This window comes from Suricata suricatta, chromosome 15 (assembly GCF_006229205.1).
Source record: "Suricata suricatta isolate VVHF042 chromosome 15, meerkat_22Aug2017_6uvM2_HiC, whole genome shotgun sequence".
Classification (NCBI taxonomy): Eukaryota; Metazoa; Chordata; class Mammalia; order Carnivora; family Herpestidae; genus Suricata; species Suricata suricatta.
The window spans coordinates 9874701-9902497 of record NC_043714.1 but is presented as its reverse complement, the minus strand read 5'-3'; the positions used below and the strand labels follow the sequence as shown (position 1 = coordinate 9902497).

Genomic DNA, 27797 nt, shown 5'->3' with positions numbered 1-27797 from the left:
GGTCGGCGGAGGCCGGTGCCGGGCGCGCTCGGCTCGCAGCCCGCTCCAGCCCTGCGTGCGCTTGGGTCGTAAATACCATGCAGCAGCTCCGGGGGTTTGCCAAACACCGCGATTGTGCGGAAAGTGACACGATTTGCTCGGATTCTTTCCTTCCTGCTGTTCGAGACTAAGCCTCCCTGCCTAGGTTTGCCGGGGGGCGTTTAAAAAAAAATTAAGAGAAAACCACGGAATACTTTGGGGGTGTGTCTGGGGTCCGGGAACGGAGGCAGAGACTAAGAGAAGTCAGTTTATTTTCTAGTTTCCCCTTCTCCCTCCCGCCCTCTCTGGGGCTGCGGGGACTCGTGGCACCGCTTCCCTGCCCGGGATTAGTTGCAGGGGAGCAGCCGGGAGTCGGGGTGCAGGGACCAGGGAGACGCCTCCGCCTCCCCCCCACCCCACCCCCCCCCCGGGGAAAATTGCTCCACAAGTCTTTTGTTTTCCTAAACGCTTTCGGGCGGCGGAGCCCGGTGTTCGGACGCGGGTCTGCGGGCCTGGGTGCTTGGTGCAGCGGGAAGCAGGGTTTGGGGGACAGCTCCTCTTTTGGGGGGGGGGGGGTTGCGCGCGGTAATTGCAAGTTTGTTAGAAGCCGGGCTAGCGAGTCGAGTTCAGGTCCGAAGCTCCCGCACTCCTCACCGGGCTGGAGCAGGGTCCCGGACTGGGCTGTATCCACAGCCCGGTGACCCCAGGTGCCAAGGCCGCGGGGGACCCGGGAGGTTTGGCGGGGGCGGGGAGCGCCCGCAGAGTTACTGCGGAGCCCCGTTTGTCCCATAGAACGGTCAGGGGATACGAAGGGAGGGGATCATCCTCGGGGCTTCTCCAACTCTCGGCCTGAGAGGGAGGACGCCCTGGGACCGGTGTCCGAGAGCGGCCGCAGGGCCACGGCCATTCTCGCCTCGGGCTGATTGGACGTGTGCTAAGCAGTCCCACCCGGTGGCCGTCGGCGGGGAGGAAGGAGCGCGCTGAGACACGGCGCGAGTGGTTTAGACACCCGGCTCCCGCTCAGCCTGCCTGACACGCCGTCTCCTGCAAGCAGTTCCGTGTCGGCCCCTCGGTGAATTCCACTGTGCACATCGCTGGGACTTCTAATATTTGCCTGCTAGCGAGGCATCATCAAACAGCTTTCTTACGTGGTACAGAGGTATTTAGCGCGCTGCATCCTGAGCCCCCCGGGCTCTCCACCACGCAGTCGCCTCGCAGCCCCAAGGCTTGGTCAGTTGGGACACACACGCGCGCGCACACACACACGCGCACACACACACAACTGTGAGTTAAGTGAACCGCAGCCACCACTCGGTGCTGAAGCTCCTCGATGTTGTGTAAGGCTCAAAGGGATGTGCTGTGTGTCGATGATGGATAGGCAAGTGTGCAACGAAGGAAATCTAGGCTTGTGCAAGGCAGAGAGGCATTTTGTCACGCAGAGAGAGCTCTTTAGCCAGGAACAGGTTGGAAAGCTCGGGTAACTTTGACCAGAGAAGTTTGTGTGAAGTTTCCTTATTTGTTGGTGGCATCGTTTTCTTATTCTAGAATCTGTTTGGCCTTTTTATAAGCAGGTATTTTGTGTTTGTAACATTCTATTTGGCTCATGAACTGTTACGAATAAAAATAATAGAGTAGCAGCCCTGTCCTGGATCGTAAACACATATTCCACAGTTGGAACCAGAACCAGAAGGTCAGAGCCATTTTGGCGATGAAACTGGACAAACCGTATTAAATTTATGATGATTTTGGGCTCCAAAAAGAAGGTAATGACTTGGATACACGTTTCACTTGTCATTCTTGTGACAGTAGGGTCAGATTTAATTTAAAAGTTAAATGCTTTGGAAAATCAAGAATCACTTCAATATATTAAATCATTTTCCAATCAAGTGCTTTAAATAATTTTCGTGGGTTGTGCTGTGAATTGAATAAATTAATTTAGAAAGTCTTCAGAATTTCTTTACTAGCTCATTGAAGTTCCTTTTAAGTCCCCCCTCATAAGAGGAGCAAACTGTTCTTTTTAAATGCAAATTAGCCACCCTTTCTATAGACTAGTTCCAAGTCTTCTATTTAACTTATCCAGGGAATAATGGATTTTTAAAGATGCAAGGTCATGATATACTTCTAGTTGTAGGAAGAGACTTCATGGAAGTGCTTCTTGGAGAATGCCTTCCCCTGCCTTTCTCTGTATAGCAGTCTATCAAATATATTTGTCACTGATCCCCGATTCTATCAAGTATACCAAGTAGGTTTGCTAGGCCCCAGAAAACCCAGACACTAGTTTCTTTCTACTCCATCATGATTAACACTGGTACACAATTTGTCCACTATTTTTGTTGCTCAGAATGGAGTCGACTAGCATTCATTTTCTACAGTGACTCAAGTAGATTTGCAGGGATATGGAAGATAGGCAGAAGTTGGGAAGAGGTGAAATAAGAAATCGGTGTGGACACTGAGTAAAAATAAGTTGGATCAGACTTCCCTGTCAGAGCCCGGACTGCAAAGTAAACCTTGTGTCTTTCACAGGTGTAATGAATATGCGATTTATTACAAGAAACAGCCACTTTGTCAGGTTATTTGTTTTTAATAGGGTGATAAGATCATAAATTAGTAATCATCTTTATTTTAAACCTGTCAACACTTTTGCAGTGAAGGTCGGTGTGTTAATAAATCCCAGCGGAACCAACATCTTTAGGCGCTTCAGGGTCCTGCAGTTGTAGCCACAGTTTTCCCACTGACGTTTTTTCAGCGTTAGAAGAGACCCTAATCCAAAAATGAATATCGTCTTCCTGAAGCTTCTCTTAACTAGAAGGAGGGTGTGTTACCCTGCTGACACTCTCGGGCACTGCACTGCCAAAACACTACTTCCATGTTTCAGTCGATAAACTCCATGGAAGGAATTATTTTTTGGAAACAGTTTAATCTGCCATTACTCTGTTGTAAGAGCACATTACGTTATGAATACATCCCTGTGCAAACTGGCCTCCATTTCCACACAGCCCGTGGCGGGAGAAAAGTGAGAACAATGCGTGTGATGTTGGTGATGGCAACGGGGTGAGGCATCTCTTAACACAAACAGCCAGAATAGATGGCGTGTTGCTGATAGGTCAGCCTTTGAAACAGCGGCATAGACCGGACACAAACATGCAGGCTGAAACTAACAGGGCTCAGCTCCTGAACTTAAACATGGTTACATTTCAGACATTGAGAGATGGCACCCTAGTTGAGTTTCATCTAATTAAGACTATTTTCAGTAACATTGTATCCCTTGATGGAAAGTAGATTAGAGAAGCTCCCAATTGGAGTGCAGCAGTCACAGACAGTCCTATTTTTTTTTTTGTCCTAGTTGAAGACGTCACAGCGTCAGTTTAAATCTAAACCTACGGAGTAATAACAGTCCCTTTCAGTTTCTTAGTGCAGTGTCATTTGTAAAGATTGTTTTCACTGATTTTATGCTAAATTGGGACAAAGAAGTGGCACTTTTTCATTTTTACAGTGATGTGATGTGTTCAGTTACTGCTCAGTATCTGCCCACATAAGGAGCAGTAATACAATGCTGTTATGACATGGCTAATCACAGGGATGATGACCTCTGCCAGCAGTGGGAGAGGAAAGAATGGTCTGCACTGTTCTCAGTGGTTGCTTTTGTGGAATCGGGTCCTGAATCTTTCTTCGGTTGGTTTAGACGCAGGGAAGTCCAAGGCACAGACCCATGCTCAATACTAGTTATGTACAGAGTGAAGAATAGTGGCCCTTTGGGATGTTGGGCTTTGTCATTGAAATGAGGAAGGACAGTGTATATAATCTTTTCATATAAACATAGGAAGAAGGACCTATTTGTGATGGACTCAGCGTTGAAATGTCAGGGCTAACATTAAACACTTGACAACTTTTGAGAAAAACAGGATTCATTATTGTCTCTGCAGAATCTCCTTTGAGTTTATTTTCCTATTTAGTCAGAGCACTGTGTGTTGTACTTTAACGTGACAAAGCTCACATCACGTCTAAAATACAGGACAGGCAAGCAATTAAGGTGGAGTCATTATTCCTACTTTAATTAATAAATGTGAGAAAAAAGAGGAGGATGGGATAAGGAAGTGGATGAGGAGGAGGATGGGGAGGGTTATAAGCAATTTAGAGCATCATGCCTGATTAGTTCTCTACCTCCATAACTTCTAGGACTTTAGGAAATTCATAGCTAATACTTAGGACATCGTTTGTCTGATTAAAACTCCCCAGTTTTATTGGCTGGATCTTTCTTAAGTTTTGAGGTCTTTAAACATGTTTTAAGTAGATTTTTTTTATAGGTAAGAAAGAGCATGAAACAAACCATCATATAGTTTGGGCCACTTAAGCAGATACACAAAAACCTCAAAGGTAGCTATCTTGACTTGATGAGATATTTCACTGTCACAAGTCCCATTTTAGATGTCTACCCAGAAATTATAGTTAGGAGTTTTGGAGAGATCAAATGCTATTTTAAATGTTTATTTATTTATTTGGGGGAGGGCAGAGAGAGAGAGAGAGAGAGAGAGCGAGAGCGAGAGAGAGAGAGAATCCCAAGCAGGCCACATGCTCAGCACAGAGCCTGACGTAAGGCTTGATCCCACAACTGTGAGACCATGACCTGAGCCCAAATCAAGAGTCAGATGCTTAGCTGACTGGGCCACCCAGGCACCCCTCAAATGCCATTTTTTAACATAGTTTACCTGGTTTAGTATTCTCATCGTTTGCCATATGTTTTTTCCGTTATTGAATGATGATATTAATGATCCTTTTAATAATTTCCTTGGGAAAATTAAACTGATATTTAAATACTGCTTTTTGTTGTTCTTTTTGAAATGATGTGAGTATAAGGGATGTGAGAACAGGGAAGAAGTGAGGCGCTTGAACCTGGAAGATGTAGGGGAGAGTTCCCAGTTTTACAATGGCTTCCTTGGACCCCAAACTTGGTCCCACATACTGGTTTTGATGTGTGGATCTATTTTTGTGATCATACTTTTTTTGCGAGGGGCTCAGTTCAAGAGAGGGATGACTTAGAGAATGAGAGGAAAGTCTTATCTAACTATGAAGGATGATTGACTCTAGAATTTTCCAACATTTTGCTAGGACCCTAGAATTTGGAAAACACCCTGGAGGTAGTTCTGAACCACCAGTGATCCTTCCTGTCCTGAGTAGAAGAAGCCTGCGCCTAGCAGCAGGTCTGTCTGTGTGACTTGTGCCTCTTTCCCCCTTCCCCTCACCCCTTCCCGAACATCTCCAGTCCTGGGACAGCCTGTCACCCTTGCTTCACTCCGCCCTCGACTGAAATTGAGCCTGGGGGACCCGTACTTCCTCAGGGGGTATCTCCTGTCTCTCGCAGGAACCTGACTCTCCATTGCGGTCAGCTTGTTGAGCAGCCCCCTCGATGCTCACTGTCCTTCTTCCCATTATCATGTGAACGTATCTGTTCTTCCTCCAGGACCTGACCTTATTTTCTGGTTAAGGGAATGGAAATCTGCCAGTCTTCAGGCTCCTGTCCCCTTTGTCAAGCCCCGAATCACGCGAGTCTCTTTCCCCCATTTCCCCCTCTGAGTGAATATGACACAGAGTCATCCAATAATAGACCAAGGAAAGTAGATAGGATGCTGTGCGGGAAAATCACTATGGTGATTATGTCTGAGCTCTCAGAATTTCCTCCTTTCCCCTTCCCTCCAGCCCCACATTTTAAGCACAGCGTACTTAGAGCCTGGAACCCGGAAACAGCCCCTGGAACATACCTTTCAGTGGGAAATCTTATGTAGATGGTAAACTTTGAAGGGTGAAAGTGGCCCCGTGGTCTCCTGATCTTGGAGTTGGCATGCAGTAAGTTAGGGAGTTGTACTTACAGAAAGTAAATGGGTTGACAGGCTTTGTGTTCCCATCAGAATACGCATAGAGGATTAAGGTGGGAATAGTTGGACAAGCAGAACTCAGTCAAATTTAGATAGCTTATCCTACATTTTAGCTATCGGAATGTGAATCTAAGGTGTCTGGGAAGTCACATCACAGAATATTTATCTTGTCTCTCAATAAAAAATGAAATGTAATGATTATGACTTGATTTAATGCCATTTTAACCATTCCATCTCAAAAATGGCATCAATTATTTAAGATAAAACGTACAGTGGGTTCAACCAAACCCAAGAATCTAAAATGCATCCCTTGAGGAGAAAAGAAGATTGTAGTAAACCATAGTTCGTGAATACTGTGGCCCCAGCTATTCAAGTTCTTGCCTGCCCTGTGCTTCCACTTTGGTGTTATTGATGTTTTCTCAACCGATCTTTTTCTTGGAAGGCGCGCTTCTCGGAGGCAGATAGCCTGTGGTCTCTGCTCTCCGCTCGTTGACGGGACCAGCAGTCAATGCCGAGTTGTGTTAACTGGACTGTCCGTTAGGAGCCAGCGATGCCAAGGCGACGCGGCTCACATCTGCCCTAATGAATTTGAGAATTCTTTTTTGTTTTAAACCACGCATGCCAAGTTTCATCCCGAAGAGCAATTTCTCATTAAAAACAGTTGAGTTACAAACTGCTTAGAAATGTGGTTTATAATGGACGCGCCAACAGACTGTTAATTATAGCATTTCTTCCATAACACTTTGGGACCTGGAATTCACATTAACCTGAATGAGCTTTCCTCGTTATCACATGTTTCTCCCTATAGCATTCATTTTGAAAATGGGAACATTATATTGCTCTGTGCTTGGATGTTCATGGTGCAGCAGAAAAGACCAGAAGGAGGAAAATGCCAGAAGGCAACCCCCTTGCTCTTTCGTGACAGGAGGTACCAGTGTTTTTCCAGACCTCTATGGTTTGACCTATGGAAAGTGTGCCTTCCTTGATGAATGATTTTAAAGCTATCTTCTAAAAGCTATCTTCAGATTTCCATTTTCCTCATGAAAAATCATCGTTTATACATATTTATAACACCAAAGGTCGTGAAGCCAGGCTTACTATTAATGCTTTTCTGTTTGTCCATTTTTCACTTTGGGGTTTTAAAATGCATCTGTGTTAGCCATATTGGATTTCAGTCCTGAGTTCTGTGCTTGTATGAAACTCTTGAAAAGAACTCCTAATTAAAGTAAGGCCATGGTTGGTTGAGAAGCTTTCCTAGTGGCCAAGAAAATATAAAGTATTTTGAGTGACTACATAGACCTACAAATGATATGTATCTGATCCACACCAGTGACAACATGAGCCTTCTCCATAAAATGCCTTTCCACTGAAGGCTTTGAGAACCTATTTGAGAGTTACCTAGCCAGAAAAATAGGGTGTGTGTGTGTGTTTCTCATGTTTGGGATTTATTTCTGGCCATAAATGCATCAGAATTTATCCTGACTGGCAGACTCTGTCAGCGTGTGCAACAGCCAGGGACATCATTCCGGCTAATAGGAAGGCCTTATTCCCACTCCATTTTAAGAAACTTTGCCACATTTCACAGGAGAAGATGTTTTTCAATGCCAGGGCTTTAATTAGGTGTGTTCTCAACCCGATAAGATTAAAGAACTGGATCCTTCCGAGGAAAACCATAGGTCTCTGAGGAAAAGACTCCTTTTGGTTCAAGATTTGAGATAAAAACAGAGGGCCCTTAAACCTGTGTTGACTTACTCCCCAGGCAAAGTAAATATAACCGTGGAAAGGACATGATCTCTCCCTCTCTGTTTCTCCCTTCTCTTTAGAAGCCTGACTTCCTTGTGTCTGGTAAAAGTTCGGACGCTGACACCTTGAATCCACCGTGTCCCAGTCTGCCATGGAACCACTAGAGAAAATAATTTATATTTGTGTCAAGGAAGCCTTCTGAGAATCAAGGAGTCAACAGAGGCAGATTATTTTGAAATCCAGTGGTGAAAGACGTTCAAATATTCAAACAATGGTAGACCTTAGGAAAATACTATGTTCTCGGCCCGCTGCTCATTTTCTGCTACTCTAGTGGAATCCATGTATTTTCCAAAGTTGTAGGCAAGGGATTCTTTCAGCAGGGGAGTGAAAAGGGTAACCTTTGTTGAGGGTCACAGGTGAATTGGGGAAAGTGGGACGTGTGTGCGCAAAGGTCTGCAATCCCCCTCTTTCATATATGGATGTGTCCCTCCCCCCAGCCCCCCCCCCCCATTGAGAGTCCATATTGCACCTAGTGGGAGAAGCCTCAGGCAGGAGCTGTTGCAGGGTACGAAGGCAAGGTACAAGTTGAGTCTACCAGTTGCAGAGGGAAATGCCCTCTTACAGTTCCTGACTTCAGGACAGCAAGCTTGCCCCCACCCCACCACCTGATGCTTGGGTTAGAAACCCAAAATGCAATGTACATGCTCAATTAACGAGCGGACCAACTGGGTCTAAAGATAGTCCAATTACACTGAAGGCGTATCTGTGCACCACCTGATTTTCTTAAGTCTTTCAACTCAATTAAACAATTAAAAATAGTGGGTAAAGTGTAATATACATTGGTGTCTTCATACCTGTACAAACCAGTTCTTTTCTATGCCAATATCCCTCAGCCCCAAAATGCCAGCAACAATTGTATAAAGAGAAATGTTACTAATAAAGAGTCAGGATAACCTTTCAACAAAAAGTATATTTTATCCTTTGGCAGATACAGTCATGAACATTAATCATAGAAACCTGCAGATAGTAGACGCTTAATATCAAAGCTAATGATTTATTTTATGTTAATGACTTTCTGCCAGGGCATAAAAGACTGCTCATAATGGACTCTCCATGCTATGTTCAGTTACTAAGGCTAATGGGATAATCTTTTCTCTCCCAAAATTAAGCTTTTTGAAATAAATTATGCTGTTACTTTTCAAGGTAACTCTCAAAAATTTACTGCAAAACTAATCTTTTAAGAACTGCTTAAAGAAATAAAGAGGAAGAAAAATCCCAAAGCAGCTTTTCTAGTTCCTGAGCAGTTTTACTTAATTAGAGAGAGAAAGTTTGCATGTATGCTAATACTTCTGAACTTGTCCTGCCAAACAGTTTTAAAGTCAGCCTCCAGTGCCTGGCGCTTTCTGCCTTTTGAGACTCCGCCCTAGTGGGCACCTCCCACAATGGAACACGTTTTTGTTGATTGCAGGCCAATAATGAGCTGAATGGTCGTGACACATGGAGTTGTTCACTAGGAAGTTTTAAGAAGCATGTTTACAATTAGTTATAACCAACATTATATTTCAATAAGAGATAATTTGCCTACTAAAATTCACATAATGTGCTAATCATGTCTAGAGGTTAATAAAGGCCTCCTACCTCACTCCCCTGATGGCCATAAAAGGCTATTATACTCATGGCCACAGTTCAGGTACCTCGGCTGCGTGTGAAGAATGCACCATTGTCCCACTAATCAACACACCGAAGGTCAGCACCCCTAAGCCCCTCAACCACCTATTCTCTTTCCAAAATATTTATTAACACCTTAAAAGCGTATCTGTTCATTTTCCTTAGCCTCGAGCCAGTGAATTCCACTCCAAGCTACTTGTGAGATCAAGGGTTTGTAACCTAAGCGAGGTCACAGAGGAGATGAATACATATTCACATCAATTTTCTCCCATAAACATGCTCCCCATTCCAGTCATTGACTGACTCAGTGTAGGGCTGTTGCAGTCCTGAGCGCCTTTATAATTAAGTAGGTGTGCTGCAGAGTGACAGTGTTTTCAGATTTTGTACGTTATTTAAGGAGACACTGGGAAGAAAAACAACTTTTCAACAACCAGAATCACTTAAAGTAAACAGAGCAAAGTGGGAAATGGGAAAGGCTATTTATAATCTAAACAAGCAGGGATCGCTGCTAGTTTATGAACCCGATAACAGTAGTGAAATATTATTTGCTTAATTGTTCTTTTGGCATAGGAAAGCAATAATAGTAAAAGCTTCTTTAACCATATTTTTTCTGCACACAAAGAACGCATTCACGGGGGATTTCCATTTTGCTAGAAAATCGCACAAATCAATAAGCTAGCACTTATCTGCATTAAAATTAGGTAGACCACAATTTATAGGCACAGTGATAGTGTAGTTCTCTTGATACCCTTGGTTAGTGTTTAAGATAATCCTTGCTTTTGTGTCCTCAGAGAGAAACCAAAATGTTACGCGAACAAGATCTCATTTTCCCATTTTGTATTATTGTCTCTGTTTTCTCTCACTCGTGTTGATAACCTGGCGTGTGGGCGCGTGCTTGCGTGCGTGTGTCTTCCTTTTCTTATGACTTGAGAACCTTAGATGTTTTAAGAGAAGAAAAAGAAATGAAACTCAACTATGTTTCCATCATCAAGAGAAATGCAAAAAGCGAACCAGGGGGAGGAGCTCCCGTTCTGTGCAGCACATAATGTACAATGGTACATTTGTCATGCTTTAAATATATAATGCCTACAATAAAATATGTACAGGCGCAGTTGTGATCTATGAAGTCCCTGGCTCCAGCGCATTGTTTGTAGTCTCTACGGTTGTCATACATTGTTCTTTGCACATCATACCCTTACAGCAGAATTTGACACAATTTCTAGCTTTCAGCCTGCACCATTTTCATTGTACAATATACATGAGTTTGACAGGGTGTGTTGAGGAAAACTCTGGCAAGCAATTGATATCTTGAAGTGGCAAGCGTTTCAGCAGCTGCCTGCTTGTGAAAAAGGAATGATAAGATATACTGTATTGTTAGTTTCAGGGAAAGCATTAAGGTTTAAGCTCTGTAAAAATGTACACATTATTCGTCAGTGGCAGAAGCAGGTCTTTTATGTTTTTTAGAGCTTAGCTCCCTGGCTGATGTGAACTAGAATGACATTGGTCAGTAAATGAATAGGAGTACTTTGAATTTGAACTGCTGCCAATTTTGCACCAACAAAGGAACTGACAAAAGAAAGATTTTATGTGAAATGCAAAGCACACCCAATGTTTTGGGGGCGGGGAGAGGGAAGGAGAGAGGGAGAGAGAGAGAGAGAGAGAGAGAGAGAAAAGAGAGAGAGAAGCCCACGCTAGAGAATATTCTTTCACGCGTACTTGCCAGGAGACCAAACAGTTAAAACACATCCATTTTTTTACGGCTCATCAGCTGCAAGCTAAGCTGTATTATCTAATGTTCTTTAAAATCCTGTGGTATACACATAGGCTTTTAGAATTTGTTCGTATGGCATCCACAGTGTCGTTCTAAATATTACACTGTGCCCTGGAGGCCTGTTGGCAGAATATCAGCGTGGCCCACTGCCGGAGTACCCACTCTCTCTCTGGTAGTGGGAAATTGTAGATTAATCAGCTATGGCACTTTCAGTGTGTAACGTTCATTAGCAAGGCAATTTGTCATGACTGCTAATGGTCAGAAGGCATCTGCTCTCTCCGTTACCGAGCTCGATAAGGAAGAAGACAAATATTTCAATATCTGATAGTATTAACTTGTTTCAAATTTGTAATCCAAGGTTAGTTGCTCAAAACAGACACAGAAGCAGATTAACAACTATCCTCTATTCAATTTTACTGGGCCCTATTTTTATGGATTTATGACTTTAAAGCACGCTAATGTGCCATTATGAAGGGCACAGTCTTTGATTAGATGTTTCACAGAAAGTAAGTTATGAGCAGAGTACCTTCTGGGTTCATCTGGAAAGAATTTATGTGCACAATGTTTTCTATAGAGCTCCATAAATTGGAAGGTTTGAGGCATGCGCTATTTCCTGACATGTGAAATATTCTTCATAGGATGGAGAAAACAAGTCACTTTCCCATTGGCTTGTAAACCGGTCAGTCACGTTTCAAGTGAGATTAGCGTCCGGATCTATTTGCAAAGTTGTAAAATTCCAGGGAAAAAACTTCAGAATGAATTAGAAATGTCACGTTCCCCCCCAGCAAACTGCTTTATAAGATCATTGTTCATTGTTCGACGTGGGAAAAGTTAAAAAGATTCCACCGGTTGAAAAGACTGGAATGGCTTTTTTTTTTTTTTTTTTTTTTTTTTTTGGTATATCTCGTATTTTCTAGATACTACATCCCATAGCTGGCCGTCCCAACATCTATTTGACACATTTTCATTTTTAATGAAAGGCCTTAAAATTCAGAGCATAATGATTTCTTAGAAACTGAACCCAATCTTGGTAAGAAATTCGTTCTTGCTAGTAACAAAAGCTGTTACTGTTTAAGTTCCTGTTGAGCGGTGAGTCTGTACGCTTCGCTGAATGTTGTCAAAAAGGCTTTCCTGGTGATTGACAACCCGGCAGGAATGTGAATGGAGATTTTAATTGCGTATCATGTGTGCATATCAGAGCGAGTGAATTCATGACTCTGCTTAGCTCCGTATCTCTGCAGGTCAGCCGTGCCAAAAAATGCTCTTTTATGTGCAATTTTTCCAAAAAGAGAAAGGTGTATGTGGCCCGAAGTCACTCGGTATTCATTTCTGAAGTGAAACCCTCGTGTTCCCTGAGCCTCAGAGTTTGAAAGTGGAACAAAAATCCATTTTGAGATTTCTTTCTTCTCCTCTTTGCGCTCACACTTAGAGGATGTAAATTCTTTTGAGTTACAAGTTGGGAAAAGTCTGCCAGAACATATTTTTCTTATGGCACTTGTTATATGAAGTGTGTTTATCTTTCTTTCTTTTTTTTTCCTTTTTTCCCTGAAGAGCACATTGAAAAGAAAGGAAAAATGTAAGCCAGCGGAAAAAGTTACTGGGGTCAATTACCTTCCTATAACTTGCAATCTTTAGAAAAGGTCTGAGGCGGGTGGGCGTAGAGGAAAGCATCTATTTCTGAGAGGTGGAAGAGTCATGAAAGTGTACCTGAGTTTTGGTTAAAAATAGCAAGAATGCAGTGCTTATGGTAAAATGACACTAATAAATAAATGAATGTTCATTTCTTAGAAAAATAACTCCTCTACTGAAAAGATAAAGGTCAAAGATTCATTTCTGCTGTCACTTCTTTGCTCGGAGCCACGGGTGGTGGTGATGCACCACTTCTCTTACTGGGATGCCTCACCCAGTACACGTGAGCTGTTCTGAGTGGGGTAAGACTCACTTTGTAAGGAAGCTCCGGCTAGAGTAACCCCCGACCACTTAAGACCTTACCAGTGTAAAAACGAAACAAAAAGAGGTGTGGAAAGAATGGGCTTATATAATTTTTCATTGGCGTGATGTGACAATTTGGCACTTGGGTTGTAAATTTACCACATAGCCACTTTTCTGTGTCAGTTTGAATAGGTGAGAAAAAGATTAGTGCCAGGGTCGTTTTCAGCAGACCGTAGGAATAAGGAGGGTAATGATGAAAAGATGGTGACTTTATAGCCTTAGGATGTCCCACGGGACTTAACTTTGTTCTGGGTTCTAATATGTTATCTCGACACGTTTTAGAACAGATCGGCTTGCAGGCTGGGGATTCAGCCCTCACCGTGCCATGCAGTGTGGGTGATCGGTATATGAAGGCGCGATTGTACCTTCAAAACGCCGAAGAAGAAAAATCTATTTTATTTTAAAAATCAAGCTCTACGTATGGGTGACATTTTTCTAATGTTATGGAAGGCTATTTTGTACGTTATACTGAGAGCTCAGGCAAGGAAAAAAAATCTATTTACAAAATGAAAAAAGGCCCTCAGCTGAATGCGTTTCCCTTTTAAAGATGATATTCTGGTAATGAACTTTATCAAGCAGAGAACGTTTCAGTAAAAGTATTAAAGTATTTCCTATTCCGGTTGCCTCACTGAAGGCTGCGTCACCGTTTCCATTATAACTTCTTATTTCCAGGTAGCTCGAATGCAGGCCCCAGACAAATATTTGTGCTGGGATGAGATGGGAATATTTTAGTCTAAGAAGTAGACTTTTTGTTTGGAACGCACTTGCGAGGAAGCGCAGCGCTGTGTTAATAAGGCACATTTCATCCCTTGGAGATTGCAAAGCATTTACTGCACCGCAAGCTGTGGCCCCTGCCTCCAGGTGGCCAGTCAAGGGAGGAAAGCAGGCACCCAGAACAGCGCTGTGGTGTAACTGCTGTGATCTGAAGCCTGTGCTCACAGCACTGGGGGTGCAGAAGGCGATGCAGTGGATTGGAGTTGGGGAAATCCAGGCTGCTTCCCGGAGGAGAGGGCGTTTCCACTGGTCTTAAGAATTGGGCCTCAGAAAAGAGGAAAGTTACTCCTATTATTGAATTAACTTTTATAGTCCTACCACTTTTCAAAAGGGCATGGGGCACCTGGGTGCCTCAGTCGGCTGAGTGTAGGACTTCAGCTCAGGTCATGGTCTCACGGGTTCATGAGTCCAAGCGCCGCATCGGGCTCTGTGCTGACAGTGCGGAGCCTGCTTGGGATTCTCTCTTACCTCTCTCTCTCTCAGCCCCTACCCTGCTTGCATGCTCTCTCTCAAAATAAATAAATAAAGTTAGGGGTGCCTGGGTGGTTCAGTCGGCTAAGGATCTGACTTCGGCTCAGGTCATGATGATCTCATGGTCTGTGAGTTCCCATGTCTGGCTCTGTACTGACAGCTCAGAGCCTGGAGCCTGCTTTGGATTCTGTGTCTCCCTCTCTCTCTGCCCCTTTCCTGCTTGTGTTTTTTTTTTTCTTTCTCTCTCTCTCTCTCTCAAAAATAAACTTTGAAAAATTTAAAAAAATAAATAAACTTTAAAAAAAGACTTAAGACAACTTCAAGTAAGAAGCAACACGTACAAGAAGGCTATTAATAGTCACACGGAACATTAGAGCCAGGAAATGGAGACACACGCGGACTCATTAGCTTAGGTATTGTCACCATAATTAAACATTAAATTTGGCCCTTGCTCTCCACAGAGCAAAAAGGGAAACACACTGAGTGACAGAGTTCTGATTACCTGCGAGACACGGGAACACCGTTCCTTCATGAGTAGGAAGTTGTCATCTAACAATAACCTGCCAAAGTCCTAAAACGAAATTCTGGAGGGGACACATCATGGCTGTCTGAGGGGTGATCTGTTTTGGCGCCTGGGTTGAGACTCAGGTCTCCGGAGCGAGAAATAGGGTGTCATGGAAGAGGAGGGGCTCCCGGGAAGGACGCTGCGTGAACCGGGAGCAACTCGGGACGAGGAGAACGAAAACGTCAGGCCTGTGTTTCAGGAAGGGAAATGTCCTCTTTACGGAGAGTGGGTTCGAGAAGTTGTAGTGGAATCCAGATCGCTATTGTAAGTGGGCTGATGTTTAATTTTGTTTACTGTTGATTGCTTTTTGAGTGAGGGACAGACAGAGCATGAGCAGGGGAGGGTCAGAGAGAGAGAGGGAGACACAGAATCCAAAGCCGGCTTCAGGCTCTGAGCTGTCAGCACAGAGCCCAGTGCGGGGCTCGAACTCACAGACCGCGAGATCATGACCTGAGCCAAAGTCGGAGGCTTAACCGACTGAGCCACGTAGGCACCCCAACTACTATTTAGCCCTCATAAGAATATTATACTAGGAGGGACCCCTGGGTGGCCCAGCTGGTTGACCGGCAGACTTTGGCTCAGGTCATGATTTGAGCCCTGTGTCCTCCTTTGGATCCTCTGTCCCCTTCTCTCCCCTCAACTCATTTGCATGCACTCTCTCTCTCACTCTCAAAAATAAATAAATGTTAAGAATAAAAAAAAGACTACCACAGAAGATTGATTACCTGCGGGAATTATATGATAAAGTGAATGATCAGGTATTGATCTGTTTTGATGACTTTTCAAATAGATGAATGCTAAGCTTTTAGAAGTTTTACCCTTCAGCTAAAAGGTTGAATTCTATTAAAATCTAACGTCCTATAGAGCCTGAGAGGGTTGTACCTGCAAATTCTTCTCGTACTTAATCAGCCAAATCATTAGCAATGGATATTAATGCTGTGCGTATAGTCTTAACAAGTACACCTGCTGTGCTTACTTCCCAAGTTGTTAGCAATTGCTTTCCCGAAATTTCTTGTTCCGCGGTACCTCTGCATACAGTTAACTGGGAATTTGGGAAATATATTAACATTCAGAAACCTCCATCAGCAGTTCTGAAGGTATCTCACCATCTTCAAGTATCCACAGAGCAGAAGTCCTTGAAGTTTTCAGCAGAAGTGCCCTGATGAATGTACTGCCCGAGGTGCTGGCGGCCAAATTCAGAAGCGTCTCCACAGTCTACATGGGTCTTAAAGGCAGATGTTTCATCTTTGAGGAATACGTGGATTTTACATTACATACTGTAACATATCCATGTCTGTTTGAACGTAAATCTGATACTTAAAATCCCTTCCTGTCACCTCTGTGTTCCAGGAAAATGCTCCATGTTATTTTGCATATTACTCTGCTCCTAGGGGTATGAGTTTGAGAAGCATGAAATAATGTGATGGGCTTTCGTCCTTAGTGTTAAGAAATAGTCTGGCGGCCTCACAGAAGCTTATTTCGTTTGGTCATCTCTCCCACAGAGCATGGGACGTTTTGTCCACACTGATGCTTTTCTTGACTTTCACTAATTCTCTACTTTTGATTGAAAAAGAAAAGCTTAACACAGTAGTTGATTGTAGTCTAACGTGGAAGACTAGTTAGGGCTCAGTAATGGCTGGTGCAGAGAACATAGTGGCATTATGGGCAAAGGAAGTCAGATGCCCAATGCGTAGACAGAACAGAGAACTCTGCTAGTTACTGGCCAAACCTGGTGATGCGTAGTGATGGGAGAAGGTAGTCAAGAGTAGGATGATGTTGTTAGGCATTTGTGCATAACCCAACCTGAAAAGAATTTGGAAAATCCAAGAGAAGAATAGGTTGGCAAAGAAATCAAAGGAGCATGATTATGGTGATGGCGGGGGGGGGGGGGGGGGGGGGGGGGGGGGGAGGTGGAGGCAGGTGTATATAGGTCAGAGCAAGACCCCTAACATAACAAATGCCTGAAGCTTGGATCCCTCTCTTCCTCGCTCTGCCCTTCACCCTCTGCCTCCCTCCTGCCTTTCCTCCCTTCCTTCTCCCACAGGCAGACATCATTGGAATGTGTAAGATGATTGCCATTATTTTCAAGATTCCTTTAAGCTTATTTCTTAGATGATATTTTACTAGTACTCCCCTCCTACCTCCTCACCTGCCCGCAGTGAGCTTCTGTTTCCGGGCAGCTGTGTCTCCTACCGTGCCCATCATCATTAACACACACTTCAGTGGACTGAAGAGTCTTGCAAAAATACAAAACAAACAGTAGTTCTAATTGTGCAGGACAGAATGGATAGATCTTAGGGACGTGTATGCAGAATTCCCTAGACAAATGTCAGTGCCTGATGTCCACAGCACTTGACAAATCAGGGTTGGCTGGTTTGTTTTCTTCCTTCACTTATTTAAGCCTTAACCTGTTTCTGAAATGACTTCTCTGTAAACAGTCAGGCATGTGTAAACAATGGCCATTCCCTTTCATGACAAACATGTGCATGTTCTTCTAGACAGAAGGACATTTAGGCACGTGAAGCCTTTTAGATTCTTCCTTTATGCCAAATCAAGGAGCTTTTCTCATGCCGAACATCTTTTGAAGTTTCATCTGAAACGGGCTGGCCAGGGGAATGAACACTATGTCTGGAGCTTACAAATATTTATTTACAAGGTCCCATAAAAGTGGAGCCAAAAAATTAATGAAAAAGAGAAGCAGGCTCCTTACCTTTGATTCCATAGCCTATTTCTTGATGGGTTTTGGAGCCCATGCCCCCGGGTTGTTACAGACCCAGCTCCCAGCAGCGTGACATTTGTGAATATTGGTTAATTTATTCATTAAATATTTTCTGAGTGGTTACTATGCATCAGAAACTCTGCTAAGTGGTAGAGATAGAAAAAGGAAAAAATATGTGCACTTACAGAGATAATAATCTTAGATGTGACATAAATAATTCTATTTATGGAAGATGGGTGAACTGAGAAGCAAATGGACAACCTTAATATTTGACCTAAATACTATTAAGCTCTGAACATCCCTGTGCTCATTCATGCATTCACCTCTTCTGCTCTTTCTTTCTAATTTTCTTCCTCCATTCCTTTATTTCTCCTTAATCCTTTCCTCTCTTCTTCCTTTCCTCCCTTGCTCTCTTGTTTTCTTCCTTCCTCTTTCTTTCTTCTTTCCTTTCTTTTCCTTCCTTCCTTCCTTTCTTCCTTCCTTCCTTCCTTCCTTCCTTCCTTCCTTCCTTCCTTCCTTCCTTTCTGTCTGTCTGTCTGTCTGTCTGTCTGTCTTTCTTTCTTCTTTCCTTTCTCTCTCTACCTTTCTTTCTTCCTTTCTTTTTTCCTCCCTCCCTTCCTTCCTTCCTTCCTTTCTTTCTTTCTCCCGCTTCCCCCCCCCCCCGCAATAGAACCAGCATTTCTTACCCCTTTGCTTGCTGTGAGAGCAACTGATAGCCTGTGGGATATGATAACTTGGTAACTTAAGACAATAGTGATTGTTTATGAAGTAGCCAAAGGAATGAATTTTTTAAAATAGAAGTTCTAATCATGTAAATATTTATTAAATCTTTGGAAATTTGAACTCTAGGTATTATTCAGAAATAAAGAACGGGGTTTGTGCTCAATACTTTTTAAAAACGCTTCGAGGGGCTGAAATCCATTGCTTAGGACCATTCAAAAGCATGCTTATATCTGGAGTTATTTATAAGTTCAAGACATTTTTAAAATGTTGAAATAATGTTTACTTTGTTCAGGTGTATCACGGTGGATTTCTAAAGGTAAACACCACTGTGCATTTTAAAATTGTTTTTCTGACAGATACTGCCTATTCTGGGAGACAGTCATTGCAGAAATTGCTTACAAAATAATTCGGCAACTCCCGTATTTTCTTACCATCTCATTCCTTACCCTAATATGGTATAGAACCAGACTGCAATTACACGTTCACAATTACTTTATTATATGGGCTGAAATACACTCCCGAAGCTCTTATTACCTTTTCCATACACCATTTGCACAGACCTGCTGATGGCTGTCAGCCGTGCCTCCTCGGGACAATCCGGCATTCTTAGCGGGTTGTGTTGAAATTCAGAGCACCACAAATAAAAAGCACCTCTCTCTCTTTGCTGATGAATTTTTAATGTTTAAGCATTTATAATAATTCAAAGGACTTTATTATAACAGCTTGCAGAATTAGATATGTGTGTTTTAGGATGTCAGATATTTATTTGTGATCTTTGTCAAAGGGGAAAAAATGAAAACAACACAATATTAATAGTGTGTGTGTGTGTGTGTGTGTATGTGTGTGTGTGTGTAGCAACCTGAGCGTATGTCACCCAGTGTTAGAACTCCTTTTTTCTGAAAGAGGTTGTTTAAGATTTTCTACTTCAAATAATTCACTCAAAGGCTCTTTTCTCCATAATTGCATTTTATGAGGGAAAAAAGACTCCACTCCACTCCATGTCTTTAAGTGGAAACTGGAATGCCTTATATTCAAATATGGAATATATTTACATTTAATAACAAAATCAAGAACCTTTCTTTTACAGTCCAAAGGGAAATATTCTTCTTTTTAAAAAGCCAGTTCTTAGGCTTTTTGAGAGTCTTCTAAATAGAGATTTGGTTGACTTTGAGAGCCATAAGGTAAAGTCTATTATCCTTTTCAGTGAATTTTTCCTTACCACTTTATTTTATTCCCAAACTGTGCTTACATCGGAACAACTACGTATTAGGTCATCTCTTATAAAGTTATGATATTTAATATATATACTCTAGGAAATAGTTAAAATGCAGTCACCTTAGGTATTTCCTGCTGTCAGATGCCAACACAGAGCGGTAGCTGTCCCCTTTGAAAACATAGACAGGTTTGAACCAGATGCTAATACCTCATGGGTTTGTGTGCTCCTGTAAGTCTGTGTCAAATGTTCAGAAATATTCAGATAATTGATTTCAGACCGCGATTTTATTCAGTGCTTAAATGTATCAGTATACTTTTTTTTTGAAACAACGTGATTGTCATTTGATGTCTGTCGTCCGGGGAGTCTCCAACATATTTCTGATGGTTAGTAACGACCATGAAATCAATTCACCGTTTGGTCCTGTGTGTAGCTTAGTGTGGTAGAAAGAAGATGGAGATGAAATCCCAGGACTTAGAGTGCTAATTATAGAACTAACCACGTGATGTGAGATGAGTTACTTCTCATTTCTAAGAAAAGAGGCTCAATCACCTCTAAGATTCTTTCCTGCCCAAAGAGTCAGGGATATTCATTGATTTGTTAAATAGTAAATTCTGTAATTCCAAAAAGTCTTGAGAATGAAAGTCATCAGAGAATCATCACTATGACAAACACCAAATTTAAAAACCTAAGGGTGTCATGTTGTCCTTTATTACATACCACCAGGACCCATCATAATTTGATTAGTTTCGTGACTAGAAAGCACATCAACGTAGGTTTCCAAGGAGCAAAACTTAGAGCAGACGTTGAACAGGGCTCTACTCGAATCCGCCTTACCCCCTAAACAGAAAACATCACTTTTTTGTAAAAACTGAGGTATACCTGAGCCATTTTGACTAAGTGGCAACTTGAGTTTATGAAAATGGTGAATGACCAATTGTTCCTCCAATGTTTCATTGTCCTGGTAGGACAATTAATGTACCATCAGTTAGGGAAGCAGTTGGAGAATCAGAAGTAAGGGAGGTCCTGTAGGCCAATGGGCAGTGAGGTCCTAGGAGGTTGGACAGAACACAGGGATTTAGCTCAGCCCCAAACGGCCAGTCCATATCCAGGTGTCCTAATGAACTGAAACCGTTTCCTGACCCCAATCAGATGTTTCTTATCGTCATTATTACAATTCATACACTACTGTAACATCCTAGCGTGGAGACTTCAGGCCACTTGAAAGGCCATATTTTCAATGAAGAGTGTTCAGGCTTTCAAAATGGGCCTGCCTACTATCCATCTGCTCTTTCTCTCACATCATATCCATAGGGTTCCAGGGGGCCAAGTCCCTGACTCAAAGAAGTTTTTGGTTTAGGTAAGAAAAAAATTATATTTGAAAAATAAAAAAAGTGGGGAGAATATCATGAAAGAGAAAATAATATTCTCAGTGTTAGAATTTCCATCAGTCATCCTTCACATCTTGGTTCACAAGTATAAGTGATTATTCTAGAATTTCTGACACTGTATCTGAAGGAACTAAGAGGTCAGTGCCTTCAAAACAAAGCTTCAGAAAGTTGAAAAAAGAATGTCCCCCAGTTGTCCTGCTATCCCTTAGCCTCTCCTGTGCCCATGAACCTGGCTGCGGGCAATCTCTCAGACACATGAGAGGTCATGGTGGAGGATGGTCCATTAGCTGCCCGTTTGTTTTAGCTTTGACTCATCCTTATTCGTAAACCTTCTGCCACAAGATCTATTGCTCTTGTCCCGCTGCTTCCCATGATGTGCGACCGTCAACGTCTTCCCTGACCCCGTAGAGTCCCAGGACTTTATCTCGGCAAAGGCAGAGATAAATTTTGCCCTTGGATCACAATGTAGAGGCCCTCCTTGAAGGAACTGGAAAACAGCAGCGTGCATTGACAGACAATGGGTTTGACAACCACGAGTTTTAAGGAGACAGAAGATAACCTTTGTGTTTATAAGACACATGGAAGTGAATTGTGAAAATCAGATGTTTGTGAAACATAATGTTTGCATATTCTTTTTTAAACATTTTTTAATGCTCATTTATTTTTGAGAGAGAGAGACACACACAGTGTGAGTGGGGAAGGGGCAGAGAGAGAAGGAGACACAGATTTGGAAGCAGGCTCCAGGCTCTGAGCTTTTGGCACAGAGCCTGATGCAGGGCTCGAACCCATGAACTGTGACATCATGTCTTGAGCTGAAGCTGGATGCTTAACCAGCTGAGCCACCCAGGTGCCCCTAATGTTTGTGTATGCCAAAACTTTAATTAGTTTATTTTCGATGCCTCACAAAACCACTGGAGCCTTTGTATTCCAGTCTACTCAGCTCTTCGGTCAAGGCCACAGCAGATGCTGAGTGCTGATTGTTGCATTATTTGAATTATATAGAAAGATTTTTCCAGAAAGGGTTCTAGCCAGGGATCTTCGTAAAGCATCAGAGAAGTCTCTGGGCATGTATGACTTCTCTGCACCTCTGTTTCCTCATCTGCAAAATGGACACAATAAAACTAGGTCTTAGATGGGTTTTGTGGTGCAGATGAAATGAAGGAAATGTGTAAAGCACCCCCAAGCTGCTGGCACAACAGAGTTCCTCATGCTGTGTGTAAACTCCAGACCTTCTTCCATTTTGCTTGGAGCCCTCCGAACAGGGGCTGACGCTGGTGGCATTGTATGATCCTACTGGTGCTGTTCAGATATCTGAACCAGGCCAACTGTTCAGATTATCGTCTTGGTCCAATGGTCAGATGCTTCCCAGAGATGTCACTTTAGGGACCCCTGGCCAACAGGTGTCCTGGGCCTCTGGTGATTCCCCCACTGGTGGCTTTGCGCATGCTCGGTCACGGGCAAGTCCCAGAACAAATGTCAATGCGTCAGCCACAGTAAGATGTGCATCTCGCCTGGGACTGGCTTCCAGCCTTGCTCCTTTAGTACACTTGCTTAGACTGATTTAGCACATTAATAAACTGACACGTTAGGTCCCAAGAGATGTCAGACATAGAAGTTTGAACCCAAAATGTCTCTAGACTTTTGGTCATGAATCCACAAGAGTTGACAGAAGCTCACCTTCTAAGAAACTTGGGGCCTCCAGCAATATTTTTATTTTCTCTGAATTTACTGGAAATGGTAGGGGCGTCCGGCTCACTCAGTAGAGCATGCAACTCTTGATCTTGGGGCCATGAGGTCAAGCCCCAGGTTGGGAATAGAGACTACTTTAAAAGAAATTAAAAGTACTGAAAATTATATTATGACCGTTGCCTATCAAACAGGAGCCAAATCAAATTATCCTTGCTGCGGATCTGAGTAAGTCTTAATCATTAAAATATAGACTCATATGTGTGTGTGTGTGTGTGTGTGTGTGTGTGTGTGACACAGAGTTTGAAGGCCTCTGAGGTACCACCCGGCAATCTTGATGTCATTGAACAAAATTTTCAGTATGATACACTGTATGAAAGGTGAGATGCATCCTCTGTTGAGACTTCCAGCTTTAGTCTGGAATGGAAAAAGTGCAAGGAAGTTAAGATGGTTAGGGATTCCCTGCGTGCGAGGGAGCAAATAAAAGTCCTTCCAGCCGCTAATTTAGGGGTGCTAATGGGTGTTAGAAAATGAAACTAATTAAAGTCATTTTTAAAACCATGTTAGCCCATTTTACCAGGTGATAATAGGAGTGTGAAAGAGACATTACCATTCATTTGTACTTTTATAGTAATTTGATAATGAGCAATTATCCTTTAATTGGTATTGCCCTTATCGGTTTCGAGGCGCTTATGCAGACCTTCGAAACGTATTAACAACACTTTTCGGTGGGGAAGTGGGATATTTGGATCTCCATTTTACAGTAAAGGAAACTGAGGTTCAGAGCACTTAAGTGAATTACGTAGGATCACGTGGCCAGTAAATGCCAGAAGGAGGATGTGCTAAAGGAACAGCCGGATATTAAGTACACCTCCGCACAGGTACTCCACGATCCGTCAGGTCTGCTGAATTCTTGGAGCAAAGAGATGCCCAGCACCTGGGCGTCAATACTCAAATCGTTGGCTCACTGAGAAGGATGGCTACCCAAGGAAGGCTAATTTCTTTCACCTTATAGAGGTCTTGTTTGTCAAGAATGTGCCAGAGTCTGCTTTGCTTTTACTATTTTTTACATGACTTTTCTTGCAGGGTACTCTTGCGAGAATGAAATAAATTCACATAAAGGCAACACTGATAATGCAAGAAAGCTCCTTGAAGTGAATATTAGAAATCTTAGGGGCGCCTGGGTGGCTCAGTCGGTTGAGCATCTGACTTCGGCTCAGGTCATGATCTCAAAGTTCGTGCGTTCAAGCCCCGCGTTGGGCTCTGTGCTGACAGCTCAGAACCTGGAGCCTGCTTCAAATTCTGTGTCTCCCTCTCTATATGCTCCGTGCCTGCTTGCACTCTGTCTCTCTCTGTCTCTCAAAAAATGAATAAATGTTAAGAAAAAATTTAAAAAGGGGGGGGTGATGGTCATGGAGGAGGGCACTTGTGGGGAAGAGCACTGGGTGTTATATGGAAACCAATTTGGCAGTAAACTATTAAAAAATAAAAAATAAAAAGAAATCTTAAGTGTAATTTTTTTAATGTGTTGGAACCTGGGCAGAACATAGCTTTGAAATTTCTATAGAGAGCCAAAAAAAGAGAGACAGAGAGAGAGAGAATTTTAAAGCAAGTGTTTTCTTGCATCTAAGGTATCAAAATGGGTCCTAAAATGAGTGACTTCAATTACTTTATTCAACTGAAAGGAATAAAACCAGGGAAAATACAATGATCAGATATAATTCCTCCCCTCGGGTGCTTGGAACATTTTGGGCTGTCTCAGACATTTGTGTTCTGATGGTATAAGTAAGTTAGTAATGGTGTTGTGAAAGAAAATGCAAATATTAGTAAATTTCAAATGACAGTATCCAAATATTAGGAAGAGAATTTATGATTCCGTCTTCCTTATTCCATTATATGGGGATACAGTGTAGCAGTGTGACTACCCAATAGAATGCCATTAGTAAGACAGAAAGGCTCTTTGAATGTCCTTTCTTTAAAAACCAGAATGAAAAGTGGCTAAAATATGTATTTCTTTCATAGAGTTGTCCCTGAAAATGTATCCCTCCTTGGGGACTTGGATAACTTTGAGGAATACTGCTCACTCTTCAGAAATGTCAAATCTGTTAAAAGTGCAGCCTATATATTTTCTTCCAAACTCTGCACCATGTCAGAAATCCTACTACACTGTGACTTATGCCAATTATTGATTTGTCTTTCAAAAAAATTTTAATTACAGTATCTTTCAAGCCTAATTGTTACTTTCACTTATCATAGTAATTAAAAATCCCATTATGATCAATCTTCCAAATCCAATAATTATATAATAATCATAATAGTTATTATAGTATTTGTTAGATTTTAAGGTGTACAAATGTAAACAAAGTTAAAGCCAAAATATTCTCACTTTCACTCCAAATGCCCTTTGAGAAATAATCTTTGCCGCTAGTGTGTGTATCTTTTGTTTTTACTATTTTTTAAATGTTTATTTATTTTTGAGAGAGAGACAGAATGAGAGTGGCGGAGGGGCAGAGAGGGAGGGAGACACAGAATCAGAAGCAGGCTCCAGGTTCTGATCTGTCAGCACAGAGCCTGACGCAGGGCTTGAACTCAGAGACCTCGAGATCATGACCTGAGTCAATGTCAGAAGCTTATCTGACTGAGCCACCCAGGCACCCTTTTTACTATTTTTATTTAAGCATAAGTATTTATGTTATTCGAGATATATTTAATATATATTGAGTATTATAGATTTGTGAGGCATAGAATTTTTAGCTACATTGGAATCATGCTTTGTTGTATTTTATTTATCATAATTTTCAGTGAATAATGATTTGTCATCACTCTCTTGGTATTTGATATGTAAGTGACTATTTGTCATGTTTAATGTGACAGGCTGATAAGTAGATGCAATGATGTGAGAGTCTCTGCAGAAAACTTTGTTTCTGGCACTTACCAGCCGACCAGTAAAAGTTGATCAAATATATCCAGTTGACGTTTGAAATCACACAGGAGTTAGGGGCACCTATCCGCCCCCCACTGTTGCAAATCCATTTATAACTGTTGACTCTGCCCAAACTTAACTACTTATAGGGACGCCTGGGTGGCGCAGTCAGTTAAGTGTCAGACTCTTGGTTTCGGCTCAGGTCATGATCTCACAATTTGTGGGTTTGAACCCCTCATCAGGCTCCATGCTGTTGGCACAGAGCCTGCTTGGGATTCTCTTTCTACCCCCATCTCTCTACTCCTCCCCCACTTGCTCTCTATCTCTCCCTCAAAATATATAAATAAACTTAAACAAACAAACAAAAAAAACTTAACTACTTATAACCTATTGTTGACCGAACCTGGGTAACACGGTTCACTAACACGTACTTGGTATGTTCTATGTATTATACGCCGTACTCTTGCAATAAAGTCAGAGGAAAGAAAATGTCATTATGACAATCATAAGGAAGAGAAAATACGTTCCCTAGTACAGTTCCGGGGGTTTCGCAAACAATCCCATGTAAGTGGACCCCCGCAGTTCAAACCAGTGTTGTTCAAGGGTCAACTGTCATGGATTCCTTCTGAGTTACTTTAAAAATGTTGAATTATTAGAGAAAAAAAATGAAGGCCTGTGGCTAAGACACTCAAGTTACCAAGTAAGTCTGCTCTTTAATTAAGACAATATATACAGAAGCACGAGTGTATTTTCAAGCAAACAGGTCTCAGCTGTGAGTGAAGCTCAGCAGAAGAGTTTCGACCCACAGCAGAAAGAAAAGACTTAGTGTACATTTTCTTGACAGGTATTCCCCTCTTACGAAGGTGTGTAGTGACAGTCGTAAATATTTAATTATTTTGCCAGGCTTAAAGGAAACATTTATTGAAGTAACAATGCTCGTAAGAGTTGGTTCAAAAGCATTTCAAGCAACTGAAATATTTCAAACAGAAGTAATGTACTCAGCACTTAGGCGATGTGTAGATATAACAAAGTGCGTAATAGTCATTCAGTGGATGTTAACCTAGCACTTACTATCTTTGCTTGTTTCTATTGGGAATTGAAACAAAAATAAGAAATAGACTGTTGAAGGGCTCTACAGTTCTCTAACTGTTTTCACCTCCGTTATTTCTTAGCCACTGTGTTGGAGAGTGGACACCGGGAGAGAGAAAGCTCAGGCATAAGAAGTACCTCCCAGCCAGTTAAATGATAAAGCCAGAAATCAGAAAAGGGCTGTCATGTTATAGCCTACATAGGAAGGACGGGAAGGTTTTAGCTGCAGAAATTCTACCATAAACCCTTTCCTGTGTTCATGAAGAAAGTACTAAAAGATCTCCTGACTCTTCTTGCTCTGCCCAGATTCTATTTCTGGATGCGGTGCTCACTCGTTGCTTTTGGTATCCAACCCATTAGCTGTTTGCCCACCCTCTCCAGTGTTCTTTCCACTACACCTTGTCGCTTTCCAAGAACACACAGTTTCTGCCAAAGCAACAAATATTTCGAATGCGCTTATCCCGTTCTAGGCGTGAGGAGCTAAAGGTAGATGGGACACCATGGCTGTCCCCAAAAGCTCACAGTCTAACAGAGCCAAGGGACACATAAACGGGCAATTGCAATATATTGTGGAAAGTGCTAAAGTAGAACGATGCTCAGGGAAGACGAAGGGAGGCCCTAATCCAGCTGGACCTCAAAAAAGGCTTTTGGGAGGGAATGATCGGAATTGAAGGATCGGCAAGCGTTAGCCAGGTGACACAAGACGAGTCCAGCATGAGTCAAAGCGTGGGCCTGAATTCACCATGGGCCTCTGGGAGCTCCCTGTGGACTGGTTTTGCTAGAATGAGGGATAAGAAGTAGGGTTAGACTCTGACCTCATGGTTTATGTTAAAGAACTTGGCATTTATTTGCTGATATTTACAGGAAGCCAATTAAAGGTGTTTTTGAGGATGACCTCTCAGATGTAGGTTTTGGAGAGATCCGTGGATTGATTTCTAAGGACAGAGTGGAACGCAGGGATGCCAGTTAGGAATCTATCAAACTGCCAGTTTCCCAACTGTTTTTATAACAGCAACAGCATTCTTGAAAAAAAAAAATCTCACACTGAAATTGAATAAATATGGGATGTAGAAAAAAGAAGAAATCCTAGGGATTCTTGGAACAAATTTTGAAAACCATTGATCTAGGTTCAGATGAAGGGAGAAGGAAGTAGCAGCACTGATCTGGCATGGCTGAGATCA

General features: G+C 42.4%; 1 protein-coding gene across 1 annotated transcript in view; it reads left to right on the top strand.

Annotated features, from left to right (window-relative positions):
- The first annotated feature begins 687 nt into the window (after window positions 1-687).
- The window catches only part of TOX (thymocyte selection associated high mobility group box), a 303389-nt gene continuing 276279 nt past the window's right edge, over window positions 688-27797 (top strand). Inside the window, exon 1 of the mRNA XM_029923705.1 lies at window positions 688-725. The gene's annotated coding sequence lies outside the window, so the exon portion shown is untranslated. The remainder of the gene's footprint in view (window positions 726-27797) is intronic.